This window comes from Pan troglodytes, chromosome 10, assembly GCF_028858775.2.
Source record: "Pan troglodytes isolate AG18354 chromosome 10, NHGRI_mPanTro3-v2.0_pri, whole genome shotgun sequence".
Classification (NCBI taxonomy): domain Eukaryota; kingdom Metazoa; phylum Chordata; class Mammalia; order Primates; family Hominidae; genus Pan; species Pan troglodytes.
Window position 1 is genome coordinate 111,744,794 of NC_072408.2, and position 26,810 is coordinate 111,771,603.

The 26,810-nt window shown below is 39.5% G+C and overlaps 1 protein-coding gene across 8 annotated transcripts in view; it reads right to left on the bottom strand.

Moving 5' to 3' along the window:
* SLC41A2 (solute carrier family 41 member 2) overlaps positions 1-26,810 on the bottom strand; it is a 156,877-nt gene extending 130,067 nt beyond the window's left edge. For 2 of the 8 annotated variants that reach the window (XM_009426133.5, XM_063786021.1), the window contains exon 1: positions 26,152-26,417. The gene's annotated coding sequence lies outside the window, so the exon portion shown is untranslated. Of the gene's footprint in view, positions 1-19,542; positions 19,639-26,151; positions 26,418-26,664 lie in introns of those variants that run through there. The other 6 variants (XM_009426136.5, XM_063786024.1, XM_009426134.5 and 3 more) reach the window with 6 other exon arrangements.

Consider the following 26,810-nt stretch of genomic DNA (forward strand, 5'->3'; position numbering starts at 1 on the left):
TGTTTTTTTGTGTGTGTGTTTTTAAATAATATAGTTTGAAAGTGCCAGGAATGACCTTGATACAAGTATATGCCACAGACCACATATCACCATCATGCATTGAGGAAAATGTGGGCTTTTTAAAATTTTATCCTTCTTTTTATCTGGTTAATGAATAATTATCAGTTATTTCAATGCTTGCTTATTGACAAGGTCTATTATCTCCTTAATGATTCCTTAAACTTTCTTCCTTTAACTAAATAAATCACCTATTATAAACTCTTCTCGCTGAATAATGAATTACAATCAAAATAGCTTTGTGAGCAATCCTAAGCAAAAAGAACAAATCTGGAGGCATCACATTACCTATCTTCAAACTATACTATAAGGATATAGTAGGCAGGGTGCAGTGGCTCATGCCTGCAATCACAGCATTTTGGGAGGCCGAGTCAGGAGAACTACTTGAGCCCAGGAGTTGGAACCAGCTTGGGCAACATGGCGAAACCTTGTCTCTACAAAAAATGCAAAAATTAGCTGGGCATGATGGCGTGCACCTGTAGTCCCAGCTACTCGGGAGGCTGAGGTGGGAGAAGCACTGGAGCCTGGGAGGTCAAGGCTGCAGTGATTTGTGTTTGCCTCACTGCACTCCAGCCTGGGTGACGCAGTGAGACTTTGTCTCAAAAAAAAAAAAAAAAAAGATATAGTAACCAAAACAGCATGATACTGGTATAAAAGTAGATATATAGACCAAAGGAAGAGAATAAAGAACCCAAAAATAAAGCCAAATACAACCAACTGATATTCAAGAAGCACATAAAAACATAAATTGGGAAAAGGACATTCTATTCAATAAACAGCGCTGAGAAAATTAGACAGCCACATGTAGAAGAATGAAACTGGATCCCTATCTCTCACCCTATACACAAATTAACTCCAAATGGATTAAAGACTTAAATCTAATACCTAAAGCCATAAAAATTCTAGAAGAAAACCTAGGAAAAAAACTCTTCTGGACATTGGTGTAGGCAAAGAATTTATGGCCAAGACCCCTAAAAGCAAATGCAATAAAAATAAATAAATAAATGAGACATAATTGAATGAAAAAGCTTCTGCAGAGCCAAAAAACAGTCATCAGAGTAAACATAACCTACAGAATGGGAGAAAACATTTGCAAATTATGCAGCCCACAAAGGACTAATATCCAGGTTCTACAAGGAAGTCAAATCAGCAAGAAAAAAACAAATGATCCCATCAGAAAGTAGGCAAATGACATGAATAGACACTTCTCAAAAGAAGACATACAAATGGCCAGCAAACATATTAAAAAGTGCTCAAAATCACTAATCATCAGGGAAATGCAAATTAAAACCACAATGAAATACCACCTAACCCCAGCCAAAACTCCCATTATTAAAATGTCAATAAACAATAGATGTTATCATGGATGTGGTGAAAAGAGAATGTTTATATACTGCTGGTGGGAATGTAAATTTGTACAGCCTCTATGGAAAATAGTATGGAGATTTCTTAAAGAACTAAAAGTGGATCTACCATTCGATTCAGCAATCCCACTACTGAGTATCTACCCAAAGGAAAAGAAGTAATCACATCAAAAAGACACCCGCACGGGTATGTTTATCTGTTTATTACAGCACAACTCACAATTGCAAAGATATGGAACCAAACTAAGTGCCCATCAATGAATTAGAGGATAAAGAAAATAAATACACACACACACACACACACACCCATATATATACACCATGAAATACTGCTCAGCCATAAAAAAGAACAAAATAATGTCTTTTGCAGCAACTTGGATGGAGCTAGAGGCCATTATTCTAAGTGACGTAACTCAGGAATGGAAAACCAACTACTGCATGTTCTTAGTTTTAAGTGGGAGCTAAGCTATGGGTATGCAAAGGCATACAGAGTGGTATAATGGACACTGGAGACTCAGAAAGGGGGAGGGTGGGAGGAGGGTAAAGGACAAAAACCACCTATTAGGTACAATGCACACTACTTGGGTGATGGGTGCGCTATCCCAGACTTCACCACTATACAATTCATCCATGTAGGCCAAAACTACTTGTACTCATAAAGCTACTAAAAAAAAAATTGTTTAAGTTTTATGGTCGATTTAAAATGGGCATTGTGCATATATACCACAAAATTTAAATCATTTGTTCTATATTTGTTATCCATCAATCCATCAATGAATGGAAAAACAAGTAAATTAAAAAAATAAGAAATAAAATTGGGCAGTTTCCACTGGCTTTACTGTGCTTAAAGAGTGCCATTGGGATATTTATCTCTAGCTACTTTAATAAGTTATACTAATCTAATAGTAGCATAGCTGGGAAGAACCAGTGTCTTTAAAACTCCTAGGATTCTTACTTCAGTATAAGCTATTCAGAAGCTTAGATGGCTTAGGTTTAAATTCTGGACTCTCTTTGTAAACTATAAAGCAACAAAATGCTTAGAAGAAAAGATCCACTACTTTATTCCTTAATGGCCAATATTTGTACAAGACAGAGGTTTAGAGAAAAAAAAAAGAGCATCTACAACAGGTACAGAAAGTAGAGTGGTTAAAATCACAGCTTGGGATTCTATCTGCACTCCCATGTTCATTTCAGTATTGTTCACAATATCCAAGATATGGAAGTAATCTAGGTGTTCATCAACAGATGAATCGATAAATACAATGTGGTTTATAAACTACAATGGAATACTATTCCGCTTTAAAAAGTAAGAAAATTCTGTAATTCTTGACAACATGGACGGAACCGGATGACATTACGCTAATTGAAATAAGCTAGGCACAGAAAGAAAAATATTGTACTTATGTGGAATCTGAAAAAGTTGATCTCTTAGAAACAGAGAGTAGACAGGTGGTTACAATGGGCGGTGGGGAGGAAGAGGAATGGGGAAAGGAAAGTTGTTGCTCAAAAGGTATAAAGTTTCAGTTAGACTGGGAAAGAAAGTTTTTGTTTGTTTGTTTGTTTGTTTTGAGATAGAGTTTCGTTCTTGTTGCCCAAGCTGCAGTGCAATGGTACGATCTTGGCCCACTGCAACCTCCGCCTCCCAGGTTCAAGCAATTCTCCTGCCTCAGCTTCCCAAGTAGCTGGGATTAGAGGGGCATGCCACCACGCCCGGCTAATTTTTTGTATTTTTAGTAGAAATGGGGTTTCACCATGTTAGCCAGGCTGGTCTCAAACTCCTGACCTCAGGTGATCTGCCCTCCTCAGCCTCCCAAAGTGCTGGGATCATAGGCATGAGCCACCACGCCCGGCCTGGAAGAGTAAGTTTTGGTGATCTATTGCACTGTATGTTGACCACAGTTAATAATGTATTCTATGTTTCAAAATGCCAAAAAAAAATAGATTTTCAATATTCTCACCACAAAAAAAAAGTCAGTGAGGTGATGTATATGTTAGTTATCTTGATTGAATATTTTCTATAATGTATACATAGATCAAAATATCACATTACATATCATATATAGCTATTATTTATTAAAAATAAATAAAATTTAAGAATTATTGAAATTGTTCATGTACTGTCAATAAAAATATCAAGCATGACTCAAAAATCCTGGATTAAATTGGATGTAACAAATGTTGTTATTTACTGGTTTTGTTCCAAAGACTCTTTAGGTGCTACAGGCAAACAACACAAAGGCCACTCTGACTACAGTCACGTACTGCCTAACAACATTGTGGTCAAGGATGGACCACATATATGATGGTGGTCCCATAAGATTACAATGGAGCTCAAAAATTCCTATTGCCAGCCCAGGTGCAGAGAGCTCACGCCTGTAATTCCAGCACTTTACGAGGCCGTGCTAGGTGGATCACTTGAGGCCAGGAGTTTGAGACCAGCCTGGCCAACACGGCGAAACCCTGTCTCTAGTAAAAATACAAAAATTAGCTGGGCATGAAGGCACACACCTGTAATCTCAGCTACTCGGGAGGCTGAACCACGAGAATTGGTTGAACCCAGGAGGCAGAGGTTGCAGTGAGCCAAGGTTACACCACTGCACTCCAGCCTGGGCAACAGAGCGAGACTGTCTTAAAAAAAAAAAAAAATTCCTGTTGCCTAGTGACATCATAGCTGTAAAAATGTCATAGCATGAGGCATTAGCCACATGTTTGTGGTGATGCTGGTATAAATACACCTACTGTGCTGCCAGTCACATAAAAGTATAACACATACAGTTACATATATGTAGTACATAATATTTGCCAATGATAATAAATAATGATTTTGTTACTGGTTTATGAATTTACTATACTATACTTTTTATATTATTTTAGCATGTATACCTGCTCCTTTGTGTGCTACTGGCCCAGAAAACCTTGCAGTGGGGCAAGATGTGAAGGTGGAAGACAGTGATAGTGATGATCTTGACCCTATGGAGGCCTATGCTAATGTGTGTGTGTATTAGTCCATTTTCATGTTACTGATAAAGACATACCCAAGACTGGGCAATCTACAAAAGAAAGAGGTTTAGTTGGACTCATGTGGCTGGGGAGGCCTCACAATCATGGCAGAAGGCAAGGAGGAGGAAGTCACATCTTACGTAGATGGTGGCAAGCAAAGAGAGAGCTTGTGCAAGGCAACTCCCATTTTTTAAAACCATCAGATCTCATGAGACCCATTCACTATCATGAGAACAGCACAAGAAACACCTGCCCCCATAATTCAGTCACCTCCCACTGGGTTCCTCCCACAACATGTGGGAATTACGGGAGCGACAAGATGAGATTTGGGTAGGGACACAGAGCCAAACTATATCAGTGTGTGTCTTAGATTTTAATAAAAAGGTTTTTAAAAGTAAAAGAAAAAAACAAAAATTGAAAAAAATATATAGAATAAGGAAACAAAGAAGGAAAATATTTTGTGCAGCTGTACAATGTGTGTGTTTTAAGCTAAGTATTATTACAAAAGTCAATATTTTTAATATTTAAAGTTTATAAAGTAAAAATGTTACAGGCTGGGTGCAGTGGCTTATGCCTGTAATCCCAACACTTTGGGAGGCCAAGGCAGGAGTTTTCCTTGAGTCCAGGAGCTCAAGATTACAGTAAGCTATGATTGTGCACTGCACCCCAGTGGATGATAGAGCAAGACCCTGCCTCTAAACAATTTTTTAAATTAAAATTGAAACAATGAAAAATTAAAAGTTGCAGTAAGCTATAGTTTAACAAAGAAAAATATTTTTGTACATTTTGTGTAGCCTAAGTGTGTTTATAAAGTCTACAGTAGTGCACAGTAATGTCCTAGCCCTTCACATTCACTCACCACTCACTGACTTACCCAGAGCAACTTCCAGTACTGAAAACTCCATTCATGGTAAATGCCCTATACAGGTGTATCATTTTTTATTTTTTATACTGTGTTTTTACTATACGTTTTCTATTTTTAGATACACAAATACTTACCATTGTGTAACAACTGCCTATAATATTCAGTAGAGTAATGTGCTATACAAACCTGTATAATACGTTACTGTACTGTAGCCTAGGAGCAATAGGCCATACCACACAGCCTTGGCGTGTGGTAGGCTCTACCATCTAGGTTTATGTTAGCATACTCTATGATACGCAATGATGAAATGCATCTAACAACACATTTCTCAGAATTTATCCCCATCATTAAGCCCTTCGTTAAGTGATGCATGACTGTATTTAGTGCCTTAGATTCTTGTTATCAAAGTGTGGTCTTGGGTCCAGTGGCATGGCATCAACTGGGAGACTAAGAAATGCAGGACCTCAGTCAGCTCCCATCCCAACTCAACCTCCTGAATCAAAATCCGTACTTTAAATGGTATCCCAAAGGATTTGCGTTACTTTGAGAAGCACCTCCCAATACATTCAAAAAGGAATCATTTGATATTACCAGGCTTTCAAGTGTGAACAAGGATGTAAGCAGTGGTAATGCATACAGCCCTACTTGTGCAAGTATAAACTGCCAAAAGCACTTTGGAAAACAATTTGGCATTATCTACCAAAACTGAGAGGCATGTGCCCCACAGTCCAGCATTTCCATCCTTAAATCCCTGCCCTAAAGAAATTCACACTGTACACCGGAAGACACATGAAAGAATGTTCTTGGTAGCATTATCCATACTAGCAAAAAAAAAAAAAAATGGAATTAATCCATGAGAAAGGATAAATTGTGGCATATCTATACAATGGAATATAAGAATAAGGATATGACAAACACACATTTCAAGAGTGCTTACATTTGGTGAAGTGATACAAAAGCACCCAGGAGGTTCCAAAGGTATTGGTTATATTTTTTAAGCTTGGTGGTGGATACCTAGTGTTTATTATTGTTCTTCAAATTGTGCATATACAAGACTGCTTCGATGTGATTAATACTGTGATGGATGTTATTATTACTCCCCGTTATTGGTCCCCTCCTACAGGAGGATTCTTGTCTCTACCTGTTGCCATGTTATTTGCAAGGACTGTAGGAGAATTCTACTTCCTCATCTCCATTAGCATCAGGTTTGGCCATGGGACTCCCTTTGGACATCAGAATAAGAGCAGCAGCAACACTTACAAACAAAAACAATTCAGCTATGTCTCTTTGCTCCCTCTGTCATGAGAATGGCATGTCCTAGGCAGTTGCTGCTTCTTCAGACTGGGTCCCAAGACAACGACAGATGGAGAGATACAGCAACCACAGCCACCCCACAGCAATCAACAGGGTACACATAACAGGAGAAAGAAATAAAGCTTTGTCCCAGAAAGCCACTGAGAGTTTGGAATTGTTTATTATCACAGCATGACCTAACAAAAGCTAACTTAAAAAGTATATGTTTTAAAAAGTAATCTGACCCACAGATTCCTATCCATTTTAGTTTAGGAGAGTCTCTCTGATATACTGAGCACTTAAAGATTGCAGTCTATGGACAAGGAGTTTTAAAACACTGGCTTCCAAACATTTGAATCTCAAAAACCAAAATTTCCTCCCAAAATTTTACAAAGTTAAAAACAATCTTTTCCTAAAAAATAAGTATACATTTTAACACCAAAAATGTAGAAAGGACAAAATCTCAGACTAAAGGGGCAGTCCTTTTCACTGAACACATTTAGATTTATGGAAAAGTTCATTTCATGTTTCCTGTGAGACCTTTGTCATAGTTTACCACTGGTTTATGGAGTCATGTCAGGGAATCATTGACTTAAAGGAAAATAAGACCAGACACTCCTTATGAATTCAACTTTACTTACAAAAATAAAAAAGGGTCTTGTTCTGTCACTCAGGCTAGAGTGCAGTGTTGCAATCATAGCTCACCAAAGCCTCAAACTCCTGGACTCAAGTGATCCTTGCACCTTAGCCTCCGGAATAGCTAGGACTATAGGTGCAGGACACCACACCCAGCTAATTTTTAAATAGTTTGTACAGACAGGGTCTTGCTATGTTCCCCAGGCTGGTCTCAAACTCCTGGCCTCAAGTGATCACTTCCTCCTGCCTATGCCTCCCAAAGTGCTGGTATTACAGGCACGAGCCACCATGCCCAACCATAAAATTGCTTATTTTTTAAAATAAAGAAAACAAAGTATATTGTATGTATGTGGATTTACCAAACCAGAATATTGGAGAAACTCTGCCTATCGTACTGAAAGAGGCATTCTGTTCCATTGCAAAAGTTAAATAACAATGCTTAGGAAATCCAGTAGAGCTGAAAGTCAGGAGACACAGATCATTCCTAATTACTAAGGATGGTATTAAATCAGAGTTTAACATTTTGTTTTCTTCCCACAACAATAAAAGAAAAAGTTTTAATGCAATCTATTGCCAGTAATTATTTCATTTAGTTGAATATCCCAGAACTTGTTGAGCAGGTATGTATATTTATATAAACATACTAAGATCCACAGTACTATCAGACACACATACACACATACAGACACACCTAGAAATAGACTTATTTCATGGTTATTATATATTCTTACTTTTGCCACTCTGCAAGGGTACATTGTTCTTTTAATTTTTTCTTTAAGTATACCTCCTCTACGTTTCTGTTTCCTATTATTATTATTATTATTTTTTGAGACGGAGTTTCACTCTTTTTGCCCAGGCTGGAGTGCAACGGCGTGATCTCGGCTCACCGCAACCTCTGCCTCCCAGGTTCAAGCGATTCTCCTGCCTCAGCCTCCCGAGTAGCTGGGATTACAAGCATGCACCACCACCCTGGCTAATTTTGTATTTTTAGTAGAGATGGGGTTTCTCCATGTGGGTCAGGCTGGTCTTGAACTCCCGACCCCAGGTGATCCACCTGCCTCAGCTTCCCAAAGTGCTAGGATTACAGAAGTGAGCCACCGAGCCCAGCCTTATTATTTTTATTTTTATTTTTTTAAAAAGGCTCACCTGGGGGGAGGGGGGAGGGATAGCATTAGGAGATATACCTACTGTTAAATGACGAGTTAATGGGTGCAGCACACCAACATGGCACATGTATACATATGGAACTAACCTGCACGTTGTGCACATGTACCCTAAAACTTAAAGTATAATAAAAAACAAAAATAAAAATATAAAAAATAAAATATAAGCTAAAAAAAAAAGGCTCACCTCTAAAATGGAATGAAAGTATCTGAAAGTATCTCCCTTTTATCTCCTTTTTTTTTTTTTTTTTTTTTTTTTTTGGCTAAAATACATAAAGTTAGCTCCTGGCTGGGCATGGTAGTTCACACCTATAATCCCAGCACTTTGGAGGGCCAAGGCAGGTGGATCACCTGAGGTCAGGAGTTTGAGACCAGCCTGGCCAATAGGGTGAAACCCCATCTCTACTAAAAATACAAAAAATTAGCTGGGTGTGGTGGCAGACGCCTGTAGTCCCACCTACTCAGGAGGCTGAGGCAGGAGAATTACTCGAAACCGGGAGGCAGAGGTTGCAGTGAGCCGAGATCATGGTGATCCCGACCTCAGGTGATCCACCTGCCTCTGAGTGACAGAGCAAGACTCTGTCTCAAAAAAAAAAAAAAAAAAAAAAAAAAAAAAAGTTAGCTCCGAAGAAAAATCTTGACTTTTTGGCTTAACCTAGAAACTTTCCACTGAAACTGAATTCAAGAACTCACATAGGTTTCATTTAGGGAACAGAGAGTGAAATCAAACTTTCTTAACAAGTTGGGGAACATGGAAGAGAGGTGAAAGGACAATCAACTGTCATGTCGGTAACACCAAATTGCTATAAAATGGGTATTCCTGAATTATCTGCACAAACACAAAAGCTTGAGAGCTTGAGACATCACAGACACAATTTTGCTACTGATACCCCAGAGCTAGCTGATTCCATAAAACAACTGCTCATTTCTAGGGTTGCCCACTGACAGAAAAGAATAATGTCATAACATTTATCAATCCTAAAGTTTCTACATGACTAAACATTTGTAAAGCATTTGTTTAAGCCTACAGAAGTAATAATGGATCCATTGAATAAATCCTCTATATAATAAATCCTCAATACATCACAAATAATTTTTCAAATAAAACCAGACCCAGAGCCACGGATTTTGTTCTCAGAATCACAACCCTCAACTCTCACCTCCCAAAAAAAATTAATATAAATTTTTTAAAGGAATTTTTATTTGGAAGAAGGATATATCAAAAGCAAGCCAATGAATCAACTCAAACACAATCCAGTTAAACCAACTCTTAACTGAGAAAATGTTGACAGAATAAATATGCTATGTGTCCAAAGAACTAAGTGGATTGCATAAACAGAGTACAGTTCATTCTATCAGTTAGATTATATCTAGCTCCTATCAAACCAGGCAACTGAAAAGTGAAAAATATCAAATAGCTAATGCATGTGGGGCTTAAAACCTAGATGATGGGTTGATGGGTGCAGCAAATCACAATGGCACACGTATACCTATGTAACAAACTTGCACATTCTGCACGTCTCCCAGAACTTAAAGTAAAATTAAATTTTAAAAAGTGAAAAATAATTCAGTCATTTAGTTTGGAATTATGATTAAACTGACAGCAATGAATAAACAGTTTTTGTTCATTCAAACAATTACCAAAAGTATTAGTGTTGCTGTTTGAGACAAGTCAACCAGTAGATGGATGGCAAACAAGGTGAATTAGAGAACTCTATTTTGAAGTTGAGAAAGTGCTTTTAAACAACAAAAAAATAGAGGTATATTTATTCCCCCTACTCTGTCTTAAACATTTCTTACATGTATCTTATTTTAAAAAAACCACCAAACACTTAATGACTCTCTCTTACAATTGACATGTGGCTGGGCACAGTGACTCACACCTATAATCCTAGAACTTTGGGAGGCCGAGGCAGGTGGATCGCTTGAGCCAGGGAGTTTGAGACCAGCCTCAGCAACATGGCAGAAACCCGACTCTACAAAAATACAAAAATTAGCCAGGCATGGTATCTCATGCCTGTATTCTCAGCTACTCTGGAGACTGAGGTGGGAGGATCACCTGAGCCTGAGAAGTCGAAGCTGTAGTAAGCCATGATCATATCACTGCACTCCAGCCTGGGCCATAGAGTGAGATCTTGTCCAAAAAAAAAAAAAAAACCATGTTAAATTCATTAATTTCCTGCAAATGATTTCAGAGAACTTTACCTCCTCATCACTCAGCACCTCCTCCCCTATACAGTCACAGGAACGTTTATTTGGAAATTACAGCTATAGAAGGTCTTGCTACCTAAAAATAGTATTTTTGCTTTTCTTCAATAAAAATTGAGCCAGCTTTTTTTACTTTAGCAGTGAGGAAACTTACAGCTACGTCTGAAACTCAAATTTTGTAATTGATTTACTCATCTAATGTTATACTCCTAGTTTTATTTTCTCTGGTACTCTGTAAGTTGTATTATTTATGTTTTATTCTTATGTACTCTATCTTGTTACACAGAGTCAGCTTATAAAAAATACCTACACGAAATAGTGAGTTCCCTGGCACTTATAAATCTGAAATAGCTAAATTTAGAAACTAAGTAACTGCAGTTCATTAGCATTTCAAATGAGTAGAAATTGTTATTCAGGATTCATACAAAAGTATACTTCCATACTTTATCCTTAACACATTTTTATACTCTCACAGTTCAATTTTTAAAATGCAAAACCCACTCAAGGACCAAATTAAAATACACACTTGACTTTGTATAATTAAACTGAAAGTTAAAAGCTTCCAGAATTTTAAGGTGCAGAAAAGATGCCAATGGGTTAAAGTTTAAAAGGAAAAAAAGCAAAAACCTTCTTTTTAAGAGAAGAGAAAGGAAGAAAGGGAGCCAATGTATCAACACTTAGAAGAAAAACAAAATTATCTTTTTAAGAAAACTAAACAATCTGGAATCATCACCGAGAAAGTTAAAGAAATTCAAGATCAAATACAACGTAGAGCAGAGGAGCTTCAAAACACCGGACCCTGGGGCCTCCTCAGCCAATGGATGCCCTGGAGTCTCCCCTTCTTAGGACCTCTAGCAGCTATAATATTGCTCCTCCTCTTTCGACCATGTATCTTTAACCTCCTTGTTAAGTTTGTTTCTTCCAGAATCGAAGCTGTAAAGCTACAAATGGTTCTTCAAATGGAGCTCCAGATGCAGTCCATGACTAAGATCTACCGCGGACCCCTGGACCGGCCTGCTAGCCCATGCTCCGATGTTAATGACATCAAAGGCACCTCTCCTGAGGAAATCCCAACTGCACAACCCCTATTACGCCCCAATTCAGCAGGAAGCAGTTAGAGCGGTCATCGGCCAACCTCTCCAACAGCACTTGGGTTTTCCTGCTGAGAGGGGGGACTGAGAGACAGGACTAGCTGGATTTCCTAGGCCAACTAAGAATCCCTAAGCCTAGCTGGGAAGGTGACCGCATCCACCTTTAAACACGGGGCTTGCAACTTAGCTCGCACCCAAACAATCAGGTAGTAAAGAGAGCTCACTAAAATGCTAATTAGGCAAAAATAGTAGGCAAAGAAATAGCCAATCATCTATCGCCTGAGAGCACAGCAGGAGGGACAATGATCGGGATATAAACCCAGGCATTCGAGGCGGCAACGGCTACCCTTTTTGGGTCCCCTCCCTTTGTATGGGAGCTCTGTTTTCGCTCTATTAAATCTTGCAACTACAAAAAAAAAGGAAAAAAAGGAAAAGGAAAAAAATTACTTGCCATCTGTAAGGTTATCATTTTTATTCTACAATTTTAGACCACGAATATCTCATAATTTTCATGGCTATCACATCTTAAATACTTACTTGGAGGACTCATCCACAAGCCCTTCTCTTTCCCCTATCCCCAGAGAGAAGTAGCATTCTGCCATGAACTGGTGGCACTGAAGCACATTACCTCCCATTAGATTATGAAGTGGGCAATGCAGGACAGCCTCCACACCAAGGTCTTCCTCAGGTGGTGGCCTAACATCACCTTCCCTTACTGGGACACCTTCATAATGGCACCACCCAAGGGATGAGGCCAAGCTTCTACCTTCTCCAAACTGCACTTTCCGTAAATCAGTTCAAGTGCACCAACTAATCACAAGAAACTACATTGAGATTACGTAAATCACAGGTACACAGTATCATGTTACTCAATTATCTTGGCATCAAGTTGAAACAATGACCTAACTCTGAGTTCTTTACTCCTGCAATCAAGTTTCTCTTCTACCCTTTGGTCAGGGCTGAGCACTATTTTATTTAAATACCAGTTTGTGAGTTTGTCTGTTTTCAGAAGAACTTTTTTCTGGAGGGTTCTAAGCCCAGCTTGAAATTTAGGCTAAAACTATTCTCAAAACCACCCCAAAAGCCAATTTAGCTGTCATATAGTGATCTTTGCTCATAAAAATTCCCAACTACCCTTCTTTCCCAGATTAGTTAAAAGTGTGTTTCTAATATCCACTGGCATAGAGTTCTCTTCTATTGTTTTAATTTTTTTTCATAAGAGTAATATGTATTCAATGTAAAAAAAAAAAAAAAAAAAGGTCAGGCATCACAGTGGCTGATGCCTATTATCCTAGCACTTTGGGAGGCCAAAGTGGGCATATCACGTGAGGTCAGGAGTTCGAGACCAGCCTGGCCAACATGGTGAAACCCTGTCTCTAATAAAAATACAAAAATTAGGCAGGCGTGGTGGCGCACACCTGTAATCCCAGCTACTCGGGAGGCTGAGGCAGGAGAATCGTTTGAACCCAGGAGGCGAGGTTGCAGTGAGCCGAGATCACACCACTGCACTCCAGCCTGGGCAACAGAGCAAGACTCCATCACACACAAAAAAAATAATAAAAATAAAAAGTAAGAAAAGAAAAGAAAAGAAGGCCGGGCATGGTAGCTCACACCTGTAATCCCAGCACTTTGGGAGGCCAAGGGGGGAAGATCACAAGGTCAGGAGATTGAGACCATCCTGGCTAACGCGGTGAAACCCCGTCTCTACTAAAAATACAAAAAATTAGCCGGGCGTGGTGGCGGGCGCCTGTAGTCCCAGCTACTCAGGAGGCTGAGTCAGGAGAATGGCGTGAAAGCAGGAGGTGGAGCTTGCAGTGAGCCAAGATCGCACCACTGCACTCTAGCATGGGTGACAGAGCGAGACTCCGCCTCAAAAAAAAAGAAAAGAAAAAGAAACCACAAAAGATACACAAAAACTGTTTATCCTGAAAATCCACCATCCAGAGATAGTCATTGATGACATATTGGTATATATAAATTTACTATATTTTTTCCAAATATATGTTTAAGACAAAAATAGGCTCATATTGGACATACTGCTTTGCATCCTGCTTTTTCCATTTCATAACATATCCAAAAAATTGTCTCAATCAATATTCTACAGTTATCTTTAAGTAAAAGGCAACAGCCTTCATTCTATTAATACATCCTAAATACTTTAAGACAATTCAGAATTCTGCTGTACTCCATTTTTTCATAGCCATAATTCACTTATATCTTATATGGGTTACACACTTGTGAATAAATAACTACAAATGAACCATCAACCTCCAAGGTGAAGCAAGGTGATACACCAAGTCCATGGTGTATCTCCCCTTCAATCCATCACATATAATTCAAAATGAAAATAATGCCAAACAAAACAAGTATAAGAGTCAAAAAAGGTATGATTTTCCCCCATGAATTCTACTTCATTGTTTTTAAAAAATGATAAAACATTAAAATTTTTTTATCTTTTTTGGCGACCCTTTCTAGTGCTCAAACATGCTTCGACTGCATATTAAGCATTGTTCCCAGGGATTGAGAAAGGAATAGATTTTTTATTCTAAGAAGTAGCATAGGAGTTTTAAATTCAAGTTATAAAATCCATACACAATCAAAATCCCATAACTGGGTTTACAAATTTCAATCAGGCACTTTCTTTTTCTTTCTTTTTTTTTTTTTTTTTTTGTAGAGACATTGTCTCACTCTATTGCCCAGGAGGAACAGGATGGAGTGCAGGGTGTGATCCTGGCTCACTTTTTCCTTGAACTCCTGGGCTCAAGCAATCTTCCCACCTCAGCCTCCCTAGTAGCTGGAACTACAGGTGCATGCCACCATACCAAACTAATTTTTAAAAATTTTTTGTGGAGACAGTCTCACTACATTGCTCAGACTGGTCTTGAATTCCTGGCCACAAGCTATCTTCCCACCTTGGGCTCCCAAAGTGTTGAGTTTACAGGTATGGGCCACCACATCTGGCCCAGGCACATTTTAAAAGGAGAATACTAACTGCTTATTTAAAGTTGTATTATTCACATGGAATCTTTAAGGCAAGTACTTTATGCTATGTTTGAAACTGTACAAATTTTACTGAGATGTTTGCAATGCTTTCATTCAATGAAAGATGACTTGTATTGAGTGATTTTTACGGGGGAATTTCAAGTGACTTATTTGTCAAATCTTCACACTTCAATTAAGAGAGATAATCTGCTTCCAAAAATTAACTGTCAAGAAGTGTCAACACACTAATGATAATGAGAGCAGTTAAGAGCTAGGGCTTCAGAGTCAAACTGGCTTACATCCTGACTTTCACTAACTGTGGGACCTATGCCTCTATACCTCAGTTTTCTCATGTAAATACATCTCCTTCACTGGTTTATGGTGAGGATTAAATGACTTAATACATATAAAGTGCTTAGAACAAACTTCAATAAATGTTAGCTAATATTATCATTATTCATCACTATTATTACACATTTTTTAAAAAGGCTCAAAATCTAACTTCCCACCTCTTTCTCCTCTTACCAATGAAATATACTATGTCATACAATCACAAAAATGTTGTACGTTGCTGTACTGAATTTCTGGCTTTTATTTTTGTCTTTTTTTTTTTTTTTTTGAGACAGAGTTTCATTCTGTCACCGAGGCTGGAGTGCGGTGGTGCTATCTCGGTTCACTGCAACCTCCACCTCCTGGGTTCAAGCAATTCTTCTGCCTCAGCCTCCTGAGTAGCTGGGACTACAGGTGCGCACCACCATGCTCGGCTAATTTTTGTATTTTTAGTAGAGACGAAGTTTCACCATGTTGGCCAGGCTGGTCTGGATCTCCTGACCTCAGGTCCACCCACCTCAGCCTCCCAAAGTGCTGGGATTCCAGGCGTGAGCCACCATGCCTGGCCATTGGCTTTTAATTTTCAGATGCACTATTTTGTTCTAATTTTCTATTTAAAAAATCAACTGGATTTTAATATTCATATTTTATATAACTTATCCTATTTTTCATTAAATTAAATTGCCAGTATATTTTTTAAATTACATACATATTTTACATATATATATGTATGCACTGACCAGTATAAATACATACTAAACGGTACATATATATACCAAAAAGTACAAGTCTTCAGGGAACCACAATGTTTTAAAAGGAAAAAAAGACAATGAAAGTTGGATAAGGAACTAGCCCTAATACTGTTTTTTAATTTAAATATCATATCTCATATATATTTTAATTTACAAAGGACATCTAAATAACATTTTTATAATTTACAAATAAACCAGATTATCTTAAATCATACAATAAGGGTTATCCTGGGCTAATGAACTAAGTCTACTAAACCAGAACTCATGAAAGCATTAGAATCCACCATGAGTTTGCCTGGGGTCATTTTGAAACTCCACTAATCTAGAAATGTGACAAAAGAGTTTGCTGACTTTTCTGGGAAATAATTAAAATTGTTATTATGGAAATTCTTTATTGTTTCTTATCTAACCCTAACAGGCGAATGTAGTAGATATAATGTAGCAGCTGAGCTTTTCGGAGCTAGGGATCCCTAAAAATTTTGCTTTCTTTGTCATATTTATAACAGTAGCCTTTCACTAAGTCCCAGTAGAATACACTGGATAATGATGAAAAAAATGTTTATTTCCCCAGGAAGTTGTCCTTTGGCCTAATTTGCTTCCTACATCATTTATACTTACCAGGAATATGAATAGCTTATAAAAATGCCACTCTCAGACTTAAAAAGCACTGCTCCAAAGAACTAAACTCTAATCAGTAAGTCCTAAAAAATATATAAAAACTTAAACCTAAAGGAAAGGAGATCACCCATTCTATCTACAACAATACTATTTAAAGCAAAAAGAATTGCTTTCTCTTATATATACTGACCTCATTTTATCTTTTGTAAAAAAAACCTAGAAGATAAGTATGTTCATCCTTTACAGTTTAGAAAACTGCATCTCAGAGAGGTTAAATAATATGCCCAAAGTTACAACATTAGTAAGATAAAGACACAGGACTTGAGTTCATGACTTTCTGACTAACCAGTTAATGATAAGGAAGCCCCTGTAGACATTTCTCTGTGTTATAATCCTCTGGCGCCAGTGTACACAGCCATGGGCACAAGGATGATAGAACCAAGGTGTATCATCAGTGTTCCCTCTCAGCTCCTTTCATGCCAAACACTAGAACCCAGTAAACTGGATTCAAGTTTTTTTTGAACACAGTTTATTGCTCAAGAATGGAAACAGCTCCTTCACAGGTTTCACCTCTGATCCATAGGTGAACTATCTCCGCACTATCTTCTGTTACTCAATCAATAAATGAACAAATATGGCTGGGCGTGGTGGCTCGTGCCTGTAATCAGCACTTTGGGAGGCCGAGGTAGGTGGATCACCTGAGGTCAGGAGTTCGAGACCAGCCTGGTCAACATGGAAAAACCCCATCTCTACTAAAAATACAAAATTAGTGGGGCATGGTGGTGGTGCATGCCTGTAATCCCAGCTACTTGGGAGGCTGAGGCAGGAGAATCGCTTGAACCCAGGAGGCAGAGGTTGCGGTGAGCCGAGATCACACCATTGCACTCCAGCCTGGGTAACAAAAGCGAAACTCCGTCTCAAATAAATAAATAAATAAGTAAAATAAATGAACAAATATTTTCTGAAGATCCAGAAAAGTAATCATATCATAAATTGCCTTGTTTATAAGTACCAATATAAAAAACAGTGTGGAAGAAATAAGGGAACACTTATAACTTTAGTACCTGCTCCCAGAATGCTCTTACTTTATAACACATTATTTCACTTATTTACATTAAGATCATCCTTTACACAAAGATTTACATACAGATTTACATAAAGATCATCCTTTAATTTTGTAGCTTTTGCTACCAAATTCTGCAAATTATCCACACAGTATTAGACAAAATGTAAGTGTTCACCAACTACAAGTTGAAAGGAGGAATGAACAAAATGATGGTGAGCTAAACTTTTTCTTTTTTTTCGCTCTCATTGCCCAGGCTGGAGTGCAATGGCACGATCTCAGCTCACCACAACCTCTGCCTCCTGGGTTCAAGCAATTCTCCTGCCTCAGCCTCCTGAGTAGCTGGGATTACAGGCATGTGCCACCACGCCCGGCTAATATTGTATTTTTAGTAAGGATGAGGTTTCTCCATGTTGGTCAGGCTGGCCTCAAACTCCCGACCTCAGGTGATCCGCCTGCCTCAGCCTCCCAAAGTACTGGGATTACAGGTGTGAGCCACTGTGCCTGGCCAGTGCACTGAACCTTTAAGAACAGGTAAGATTTAGAGAAATTGAGGGGAGGTGGGGAGGGGAGAGAAGGAAAAGTGCCTTTCAACAAGGTGAATGGTAATCAGGCAGAAAACTGATGGGAAAATGGGAAGGTATGAGTAGACTATTCAATATGACCAAGCAGCAAAATGAGAAACTTGGGGAAGACATCGAATGCCTGACTATGGGGCTTAGGACTTTGTTTTCTAAATGAGGACAGTTCTAAATGAGGAAGAATAAATAACTTCCATTTATTCATTTATTTTAATTTTGAGACAGGGTCTCTGATATGCTCTGGTTGTGTCCCCACCCAAATCTGATCTTGAATTGTAATCCCCATAATCTCCACGTGTCTAGGAAGAGAGCTGGTGGGAGGTGGTTGGATCATGGGGTTGGATTCCCCCACGCTGTTCTCATGATTTTGAGTGAGTTCTCATGAGATCTGATGGTTTTATAAGGGACTGTTCTGCCTTCACTCCTCACACTTCTCTCTCTCCTGTTGCCATGTGAAGAAGGTCTTTGCTTCCCCTTCGCCTTCCGCCATGACTGTAAGTTTCCTGAGGCCTCCCCATGTGGAACTGTGAGTCAATTAAACCTCTTTCCTTTATAAATCAGCCAGTCTTGGGTATTTCTTTATAGCACTGTGAGAACGGACTAACACAGTCTCACTACTTTTCCCAGGCTGGTCACGAACTCCTGAACTCAAGCCACCCTCCCACCTCAGTCTCCTGAGATAGCTGGGACTACAGGAACTGTGGCTGGCTAAGCCTTTATTTTTAATGCAGAGGAACCCTTTATTTAAATTAAACCCTACGTGAAATCCCAATATATAAAACAGTTTTGTAAAAGCAAAGCAGTACCCATTGAAGCACTCTGGTTTCCACCCACTGGGTCCCCATATTACCCAACTTGAGAAGACCCTGAAACTCCTCCTCACAGTTTAAAAACCACTGGATTAGAAAAAGATCTGCAAGGCTAATACCAAAGTGCTCAAAGCATTTACCTCTAAGGAACTGGGTATGCCTAGATTGAGGTGGCTGGGGGAGGGGTAAGCAGTAATAGAAAGCAAGATTGAAATATCATTTTCACTTTTTTTGATTCTACATATTTTTATATTATTTGAACTTTTGTTTGAGTACTTTTTACTTTTTAACTTAAAAAGTAATTAACAGGAAGAAACTATTGCTCTAAAAAAGTATTTTTAATGGTTAAACTTTTTCAAATGGATTCCCATATTTTAGTAAATAATTTCCCTATAGCAGGACATTATTTGGCTAAATTACATTGCAATGAAAATGAATATCTCTGTGCCTAATACTTTCCCATATTTAGAGTTATTTCCTTAGGATAAACTTATACAAATTAACAGTTTCCATTTAGTTCTACAATGTACTACTTAAATTAAGACTCTGTGGAATATAAAAAGATAAAATTCTCTGAGTGCTTTTTAAAAGCCATCTCATATTAGCAAAATTTGATTTTGGCATTCCAGTTTAAGATACATAAACCCTAACTTAAAAACTAACGAGCAAAATTTTTCACAAATCAAAAATTTAGTAAGATAAATTTGAATCAGAACTGAAATCTCCTTACCTTTTATGAACTGTTCGTAACTTCTTTTACCACTGATCAGAACCAAACACTGAAAGAATTTTTCCTTTATGGTTGGGTTTCACAATTTAATTCTGTGAAGTCATAATACTGTGACAGTAGAATCATGCTCTGGCAACAAACTGACATCATTAAATTCTTATTTGTAAATTCTTTAGGGTATATGGATGTTCTGTTTTCATTTGTAAGAACAAAATCTATTTTCTGTTGATTCTTCATTAAGCTCATATGATTGATATATTTTCATCCATTTAGGTTGGTGCAAAAGTAATTGCAGTTTTTGTCATTACTTTTAATTGCAAAAACTGCACTTACTTTTGCACCAACCTAATAATTTATTCCTTTTGTCCTTAGCCATTTTTCTAACACTGCCTTTGGGTGAATGCTCAGAGGATGCCTCTAAGTTCAAACAAAACAGAAATGATTTCTGGATTGGCTGCTCCTGTGAGCAATCTGTGTCACTGCCCTGTACTCCCTGGGAAAACATCAAAACCACAATGTTTATTGTTCTTTTTATTATCTCTACTACTGTTTCAATGTAAGAATGCCCTCTGTTAAATTATCTTTTTAATAAATGTATGCAGTTCTATCATTAACATGATTTCAACTGAGAAAAAAAATTTGAATGAAAACTTTTTCTTTGTCCCAAAGCAGACATTACTAGAAACAGCAACATCATGTCTACTACTGCATAATGTTCCTAATATTAAAGGTATTTAGACTCTATCAATGAAGGTTTGCTTAGTCTCTATTGTGAGCCAGGCACTATACTAGTTGCCAGAGACTCAATGTTAAAGGACAGAAGTGAAATCTGTTCTCACAGACCTTTTGGTCTTGGTGCAAAGGTACTTAGGCGAACGAATCTTTATGAACTGGGAAATTCCAATAACAAAAATAGTGGGAAGATTTTTTACAAGAAATAGATTGGAACCAGGTTTTGGAATACCTGTAATGCTGGGCCAATGAATTTGAAGTTTACATCCGAGTTAAGAAAGACCAGGTACCCAAAGAGACCTTTTTCTAAAGACCTCTAATCAGGCCCCGATTAGAACTTTTCAATGATTTGTCATTTCCTCTAAGATAAATCCAACTTCTTTAATAAGGTTAACTAAATCCTGCATAAACACCCCTACTTACCCCTACAATCCAGTAAGTATCTATGAGTGGCACACCCTTATTTTCTATTGTATTCCTTTTAAAAAACATGTGGATTACAACTCACTAATTTGCTTTCACAATCTACTAGTAGGTGCCTGCAGTTACAGAAAAAAAATGTCACTTTAGTGTACCACATTCTCACACCTCTTGGCCTTTCCACATGTTCTTTTTGCACACTTTTGCTCAACCTCACTCTTCCCTTTTACCTAGCTACTTCCTATTCAGCTTAAGATCTCAGCTCTTAAACATCATGTCCCTGGCCCTCATAGATAAGTTCCCCTTCTTCTGTGGTTCCAAAGCACTCTACACTTAACCAATGCTTATTACGCTTTATCGTAATGGTACTTGTACTAATTGTTTTTCTAGGTTGTAACTCTTAGAGCAAGGACCCATTCTTGTTCACCACTGAATCCCAAAGCCTAGCCCAGTGCCTGTCACGTATTAGACATTCCATAAATATTTAACCAGTACTGGTAAAACAAGGAAATAGACTTGAATAATCTATATATTTAACTACACAATAAAATAATCACTCAAAAGTGTCTAAGAGATTTAGTTATCTCCAAGGAAAATATACAGTCAGTTCATTTTTATAAATGGTGAATTCGTTCCTAGGCTAGCCTACAAAACACTATTTATTTCCCATAACATACTTAACTATGAGAGGATGGCTGTTTACTTCTCTCTGCAATGACAACAGAACTTTCACTCCTCTAAGTAGGAGAAAACAAGATTAAAGGAACACTTTTCTTTCTCTCCACCCCCATCACTAATTCCTCCCACAGGAAAGTGACTTATCTAATTGCTAGGATAGGTATAAAGGTCAACTGTTCAGACAGGCTCCACCCGTGAGCTCTCACTGGCTTTCTTGGACTTGCTGTGCCCTCAAGGAGAGAAAGTTTTCCTTTCCATTCTAACTGCTATAAGATAAGCTCCTTAGGACAGGACTTTCCCTTCCATTTCCTGGTGCAACAGTTTCATCTGGGTAGGTAAATTAAGAAAGAAGAGTAAGCATGGGTCTAAGCTCAGTTCTCCAATCCAGCTTTACCAGAAATGAAAATTACACTATTATTTTAATAGTATTTAAATCCTTATCTGGCTTGAGTCTGATCTCAATTTGACTAGAATATGGAGAGAGAAGGGGTGTAACTAGCACACTTGAAAGCTTCAACATGAACAACAGTAATCCCAGTCTGATTTCTGGGTCCTAGGAGAACAGTTAGCATGGAGCAGCAAGGTGGGGCAAAAGGAAAGAGGGATCAAATGAAGGAAAAGGTTTCCACTTTTCCTATTTAGACATTTTTCTTGGGCAAAAATGTCTAAATAAGTCGAATCTGTGTTTATATCCTACAACCTTTCCTTCCAAATTGTTTCATTCTTGCTTTTCTTTTCTCATCTTTCAGTTCCCTCATGCTATCTAAAGCTTTCCATTTTTTAACATCCTCACTTTTAGAAGTAGGGCAAACTTTGCCCAATATTCCAAAATGTTCCACGATCTCATAATACTTACATCTACTCTCCCTCCTCAAGTCAAAACTCCCACTTCCTTAGTGTAGCTAACCAAGAAGAAAGCAATCTGATTAAATCCATTCACATTAAAATAGAATAACTGACAGTTCTAGTCATTTCCATCTAAATATTTCTGTATTTGTTATTTTTAAGCTAAATAAATCTAACTACAGTACGTTCAGAGAGAAGAAAAAGTGTCCCTACCCTCATCTACCATAAAGGAGACAGGTCAGCTGTGACCATCACTTCTCAGGGATATCTCCATAGCGATTCCCAATTGTCACTGCCCTCTACTTTCAGTCCTTCCCAATAAGCGCCACTAAAAACTCCAGCGGGCAGAGAAAACATCTGTAGCTGCAGGATATTTGTATATCCATTGGGTAAGTTGGTAACAATCAATATTAGGTTGGATAGTTTATATTTTCAATACGTTTGATAATAATTTCATTAGTTAAAACAAAGTAAAAACACATTTTGGGTTATAAACCCGAAATTACCAGCCTCATTCTTCTAAATAAAGGCAGTGGCATAAAAGGGTTAATTCATATATCCATCATTTTGTAATGTATAGGTTGAAGAGCAGAGTTAGGCTATGCTTCACATGCTTTTTATCAGTTGCTTATCTATTATTTCCATTTGGAAACCTTTACTTGTATTTTCTATAAAGTTTTGGAAATTGGGAAGTGTACTTTCAAACAATGAGAAAGATTCTTTTCTTGACGAAATTTTACTCAGGCCCCTGAACCTTCTAGGCCCATTTGTGCACTTCCTTGTAAAATGCAGTTTTATCAAAGAACCTCGCCAAGTCAGTTTAGCAACAGCCCCTGACTCTTGGCCCTTGCTTTTTTTTTTTTTTTTTTTTGAGTTAAGACGAAGTTTTGCTCTGTGCAGTGGCGTGATCTCGGTTCACTGCAACTTCCACCACCTCCTGGGTTCAAGCAATTCTCCTGCCTCAGCCTTCTGACAAGCTGGGATTACAGGTGCCCGCCACCACACCAGGCTAATTTTTGTATTTTTAGGAGAGACAGGGTTTCACCATGTTGGCCAGTCTGGTCTCGAACTCCCAACCTCAGGTGATCTGCCCGCCTCAGCCTCCCAAAGTGCTGGGATTACAAGCATGAACCACTGCACCCAGCTGGCCCTCGCTTTCTGATTACCCTCGCTACCTGATTACCCTCACAACCTGATTAGGTTCCTCAGCTTCCACTGTCCCCCAGGTGGTGTCTGATCACTCTGGCCTGTCTTCAGCAAGAATCCTGTTAGGTTGGTTTGGTCTGAATATCCACTACCCCCGGTGTTTCCTCTCAGTACTTTTCTGTCCACTGACCATGACACTGCTCCTTGGCTATAAATTCCCATTTGCCCACGCCGTATTCAGAATTGAGCCTAGTCTTCCTCCCAAACTTCAAAATCCCATTCCATGGTCCCTTTACCTATCACAGTGGTCCTGAATAGACTTTTTTTTACCACACTTTAACAAGTATCATCGAATAATCTTTTTCTTTAACAACAATCATATTAGATCAGTGGAAAATTGAGTTTGAATTCCTGGGAGGTAACATCAGGTCTTTTTAGGTGGTTTTTTTTTTTTTTTTGGCCATGAAAGACCTGATGCTGAATTTGTGTGCGCTCAGAAATTAACCATGAAATAAGCACAGCAGCATTCATTTAGCTGTAAGTGGCTCTTAACTTTAGTGCCATCAAAAATATTTATTTACCACCCACATATGAACATAATTGTAATAAAAACTACACTGCACAAACTTAAGAAAACAAGATTCTCCACTTTACTGAGAAGTTAAACATAAATTTTTGAGTGATTTGTGCTTGCCATTTATTGTTAGTTTGTTCAGCTGGCCACTAATATAAATTATTTGTAATTAAAGCGATAACTGGGATTTTCAAATTGAGCATAGAATATATGAAAATACCAATTAAGGGTGGTCTCTCTTGACTCCAGTCAGGAATATGCCTTCTGTAGCTTTGCTCAAAATACCAGGGCAGTAAATGTAAAGGGGTCAGTAAGATGTCCAGAATGAACAGGCAGGGTATTCTTAAAGAATGAAGTGGCACTTATTCAACCTTTACCCAAGAATAAGCATTAAGTTTTTCGGTATCAGATTGGTTGGATTTTTTCAAGTCAGTGCCAGTATCCAAACCTATTAACAGAAATTTTTTTTCCATAAATGAACAATAAAACTCAATAAAAAGCTAAGCAACCCAGACTGGCCGTGGTGGCTTATGCCTGTAATCCCAGCACTTTGGGAAGCCGAGGTGGGCAGATCACTTGAATTCAGGAGTTGGAGACCAACCTGGCCAACATGGTGAAACCACGTCTCTACTAAAAATACAAAAATTAGCCGGGCATAGTGGTGTGTGCCTGCAGTCCCAGCTACTTGGGAGGCTGAGGCAGGAGAATCGCTTGAACCCCGGAGGTGGAGGTTGCAGTGAGCCAAGATTGTGCCACTGCACTCCAGCCTGGGTGACAGACTGAGAGTCAGTCTCCAAATAAATAAATAAATAAATAAATAAATAAATAAATAAATATAAAAAGCCAAGCAACCCAATTAAAATATGGGTAAAAGATATGAACATTTTCTCCAAAGAAAATATATGAATGGCCAATAAGCACATGAAAAGATGCTCAGCATCCCCAATCATCAGAGAAATGCAAATCAAAACCACAAAGAGATACCATTCCACACTCACTACGATGGCTATCATAAAAAATAACCAGTAAAAAAGTAACAAGCCTTGGGGAAGATGTGAAGAAATCGGAACCCTCATACACTGCTTAGTGGGAAAGTAAAATGGTACAGCTGCTTTGCTTGGCAGTTCCTCAAAAAGTGAAACACGGAGCAATTGCCCTCCTAGGTATATACCCAAGAGCACTGAAAACACATGTCCACAAAAACGTGTAAACAAATGTGCATAGCAGCATTACACACAATGGCCAAAAACTGGAAACAACCCAAATGTACATCAACTGATGAATAAACAAATGTGGTACACTGATACAACAATATTAATGTGCTATAAAAAGTAAAGTACTGATACATACTACACGAGTGAAACTTGAAAACATTACGGTATGTGAAAGACGCCAGACACAAAAAGCCACATATTGTACGCTTCCATTTATATGAGATTTCCACAACAGGCAAACCCATATAAACAGAAAGTAGATTAGTGGTGGCTAGTGGGGTGGGGTCAAGGGGAAATGAGGAGTGATTACTAAGAGAGACGGGGTTTCTTTTGGGGATGATGATCTGGATAGTGGTCATATTTGGAAAACTCTGTGAATATATTAAAAGCCACACTTTAAAAGAATGAGTTTTATGGCATGTGATGTATATCTCAATTTAAAAATTGTCACTACAAAAAAAAGATGACATATATACGTAATATACACATCAATGTATATCGGTAACACATAGATATGTGTCATCTCTCTCTATAAATGAGCATTTGGGCTTTTAAATTTGAGATATGCTCCGTGTATATAAAGAGAAGAATGAAAGAAAAGGGTGACGGGGCACTCGCGGAGCCCTGAACAGGCATCTGGGGTGTGCCCGAGCCAGCCTCGCAGCATCTCCATCCCAGCTCACCTTCAGCCATCACTCATCCACCACCCGCCGCCTGTCCCTGCCTTGGGCGCCCGGGACCGCTTGTCCGCGGTGGCCGCGGAACAGCTTTCCTCAGCCCGAGGTGGGGCAGGCGCGGGGGCCTGGGCTCGGGCGCTGCCCGGCGGCCCGGAGAGGCGTCCGCAGGGGGCACGGCTGCTCGGGCGGGACCGCTCCCACTGCTCCCCGCACCCCGCCGCCGGGTCCCGAGCCCAGGCCTCTCGGCCCCACCTCCCTCCCGCACCTGATGCGCCCGAACGCGGCGCCGCGGCCGAAGCCGAGACTTCCCCTCCATGGTCACCTGTTCCGGAGCGCGGCGGCGGCAGCGGCCGGTGTGAGAAGGGTCCCCGTCTCCTCAGACCAGACCGAGATACCCGGGGCGGGGGATGGAAGGGGCATTCACCTGGTGCCCGGCACCGGCGGTGGCGGGGAGGACAGCGGCTCCCAGCCCACAGCTCCTTCCTGCTCCCGCGCCTCCTCGCGCGGCGGCGGCCCCGAGCTGACAGCCCGGCCGTCGGCGCCCGCGGCCCCCTGACTCGCCGCCGCCCCACCCCCGCGCGGCAGCCCCGCGCAAGCGCAGCCGCGCCGCCGCTGGGGAAGCCCGGGCCTTGGTGATGTGGCCCGCGGGGCGGCGACCCGGAGCGACAGCACCGCCCCGCCCGGACCCCGGCCGCGCCCTGGCAGACAGCTGTCGGGAACGGGGGCGCTGGACGACGGCAAAGGGGCAGTTTTCTGGGGAGCCTGCCCAGGAGAGAAGGGCTGTGGCCTCCTTCGGCATCCCTCTTCCCCACCAGCCCACGCACGCCCACTTCACCGCCTGCTCCAAGGTCCGAACCCCCGAATCCATGACTCATGATTTATCTTCTCAGACCAGCGGCCTCTTTTTGGCTGAGGTCATGTTTCTTGCAGACTGGAGTTAAAACCGAACCACGTGTCTTTCGGCCCAGCAGCGCATAGTGT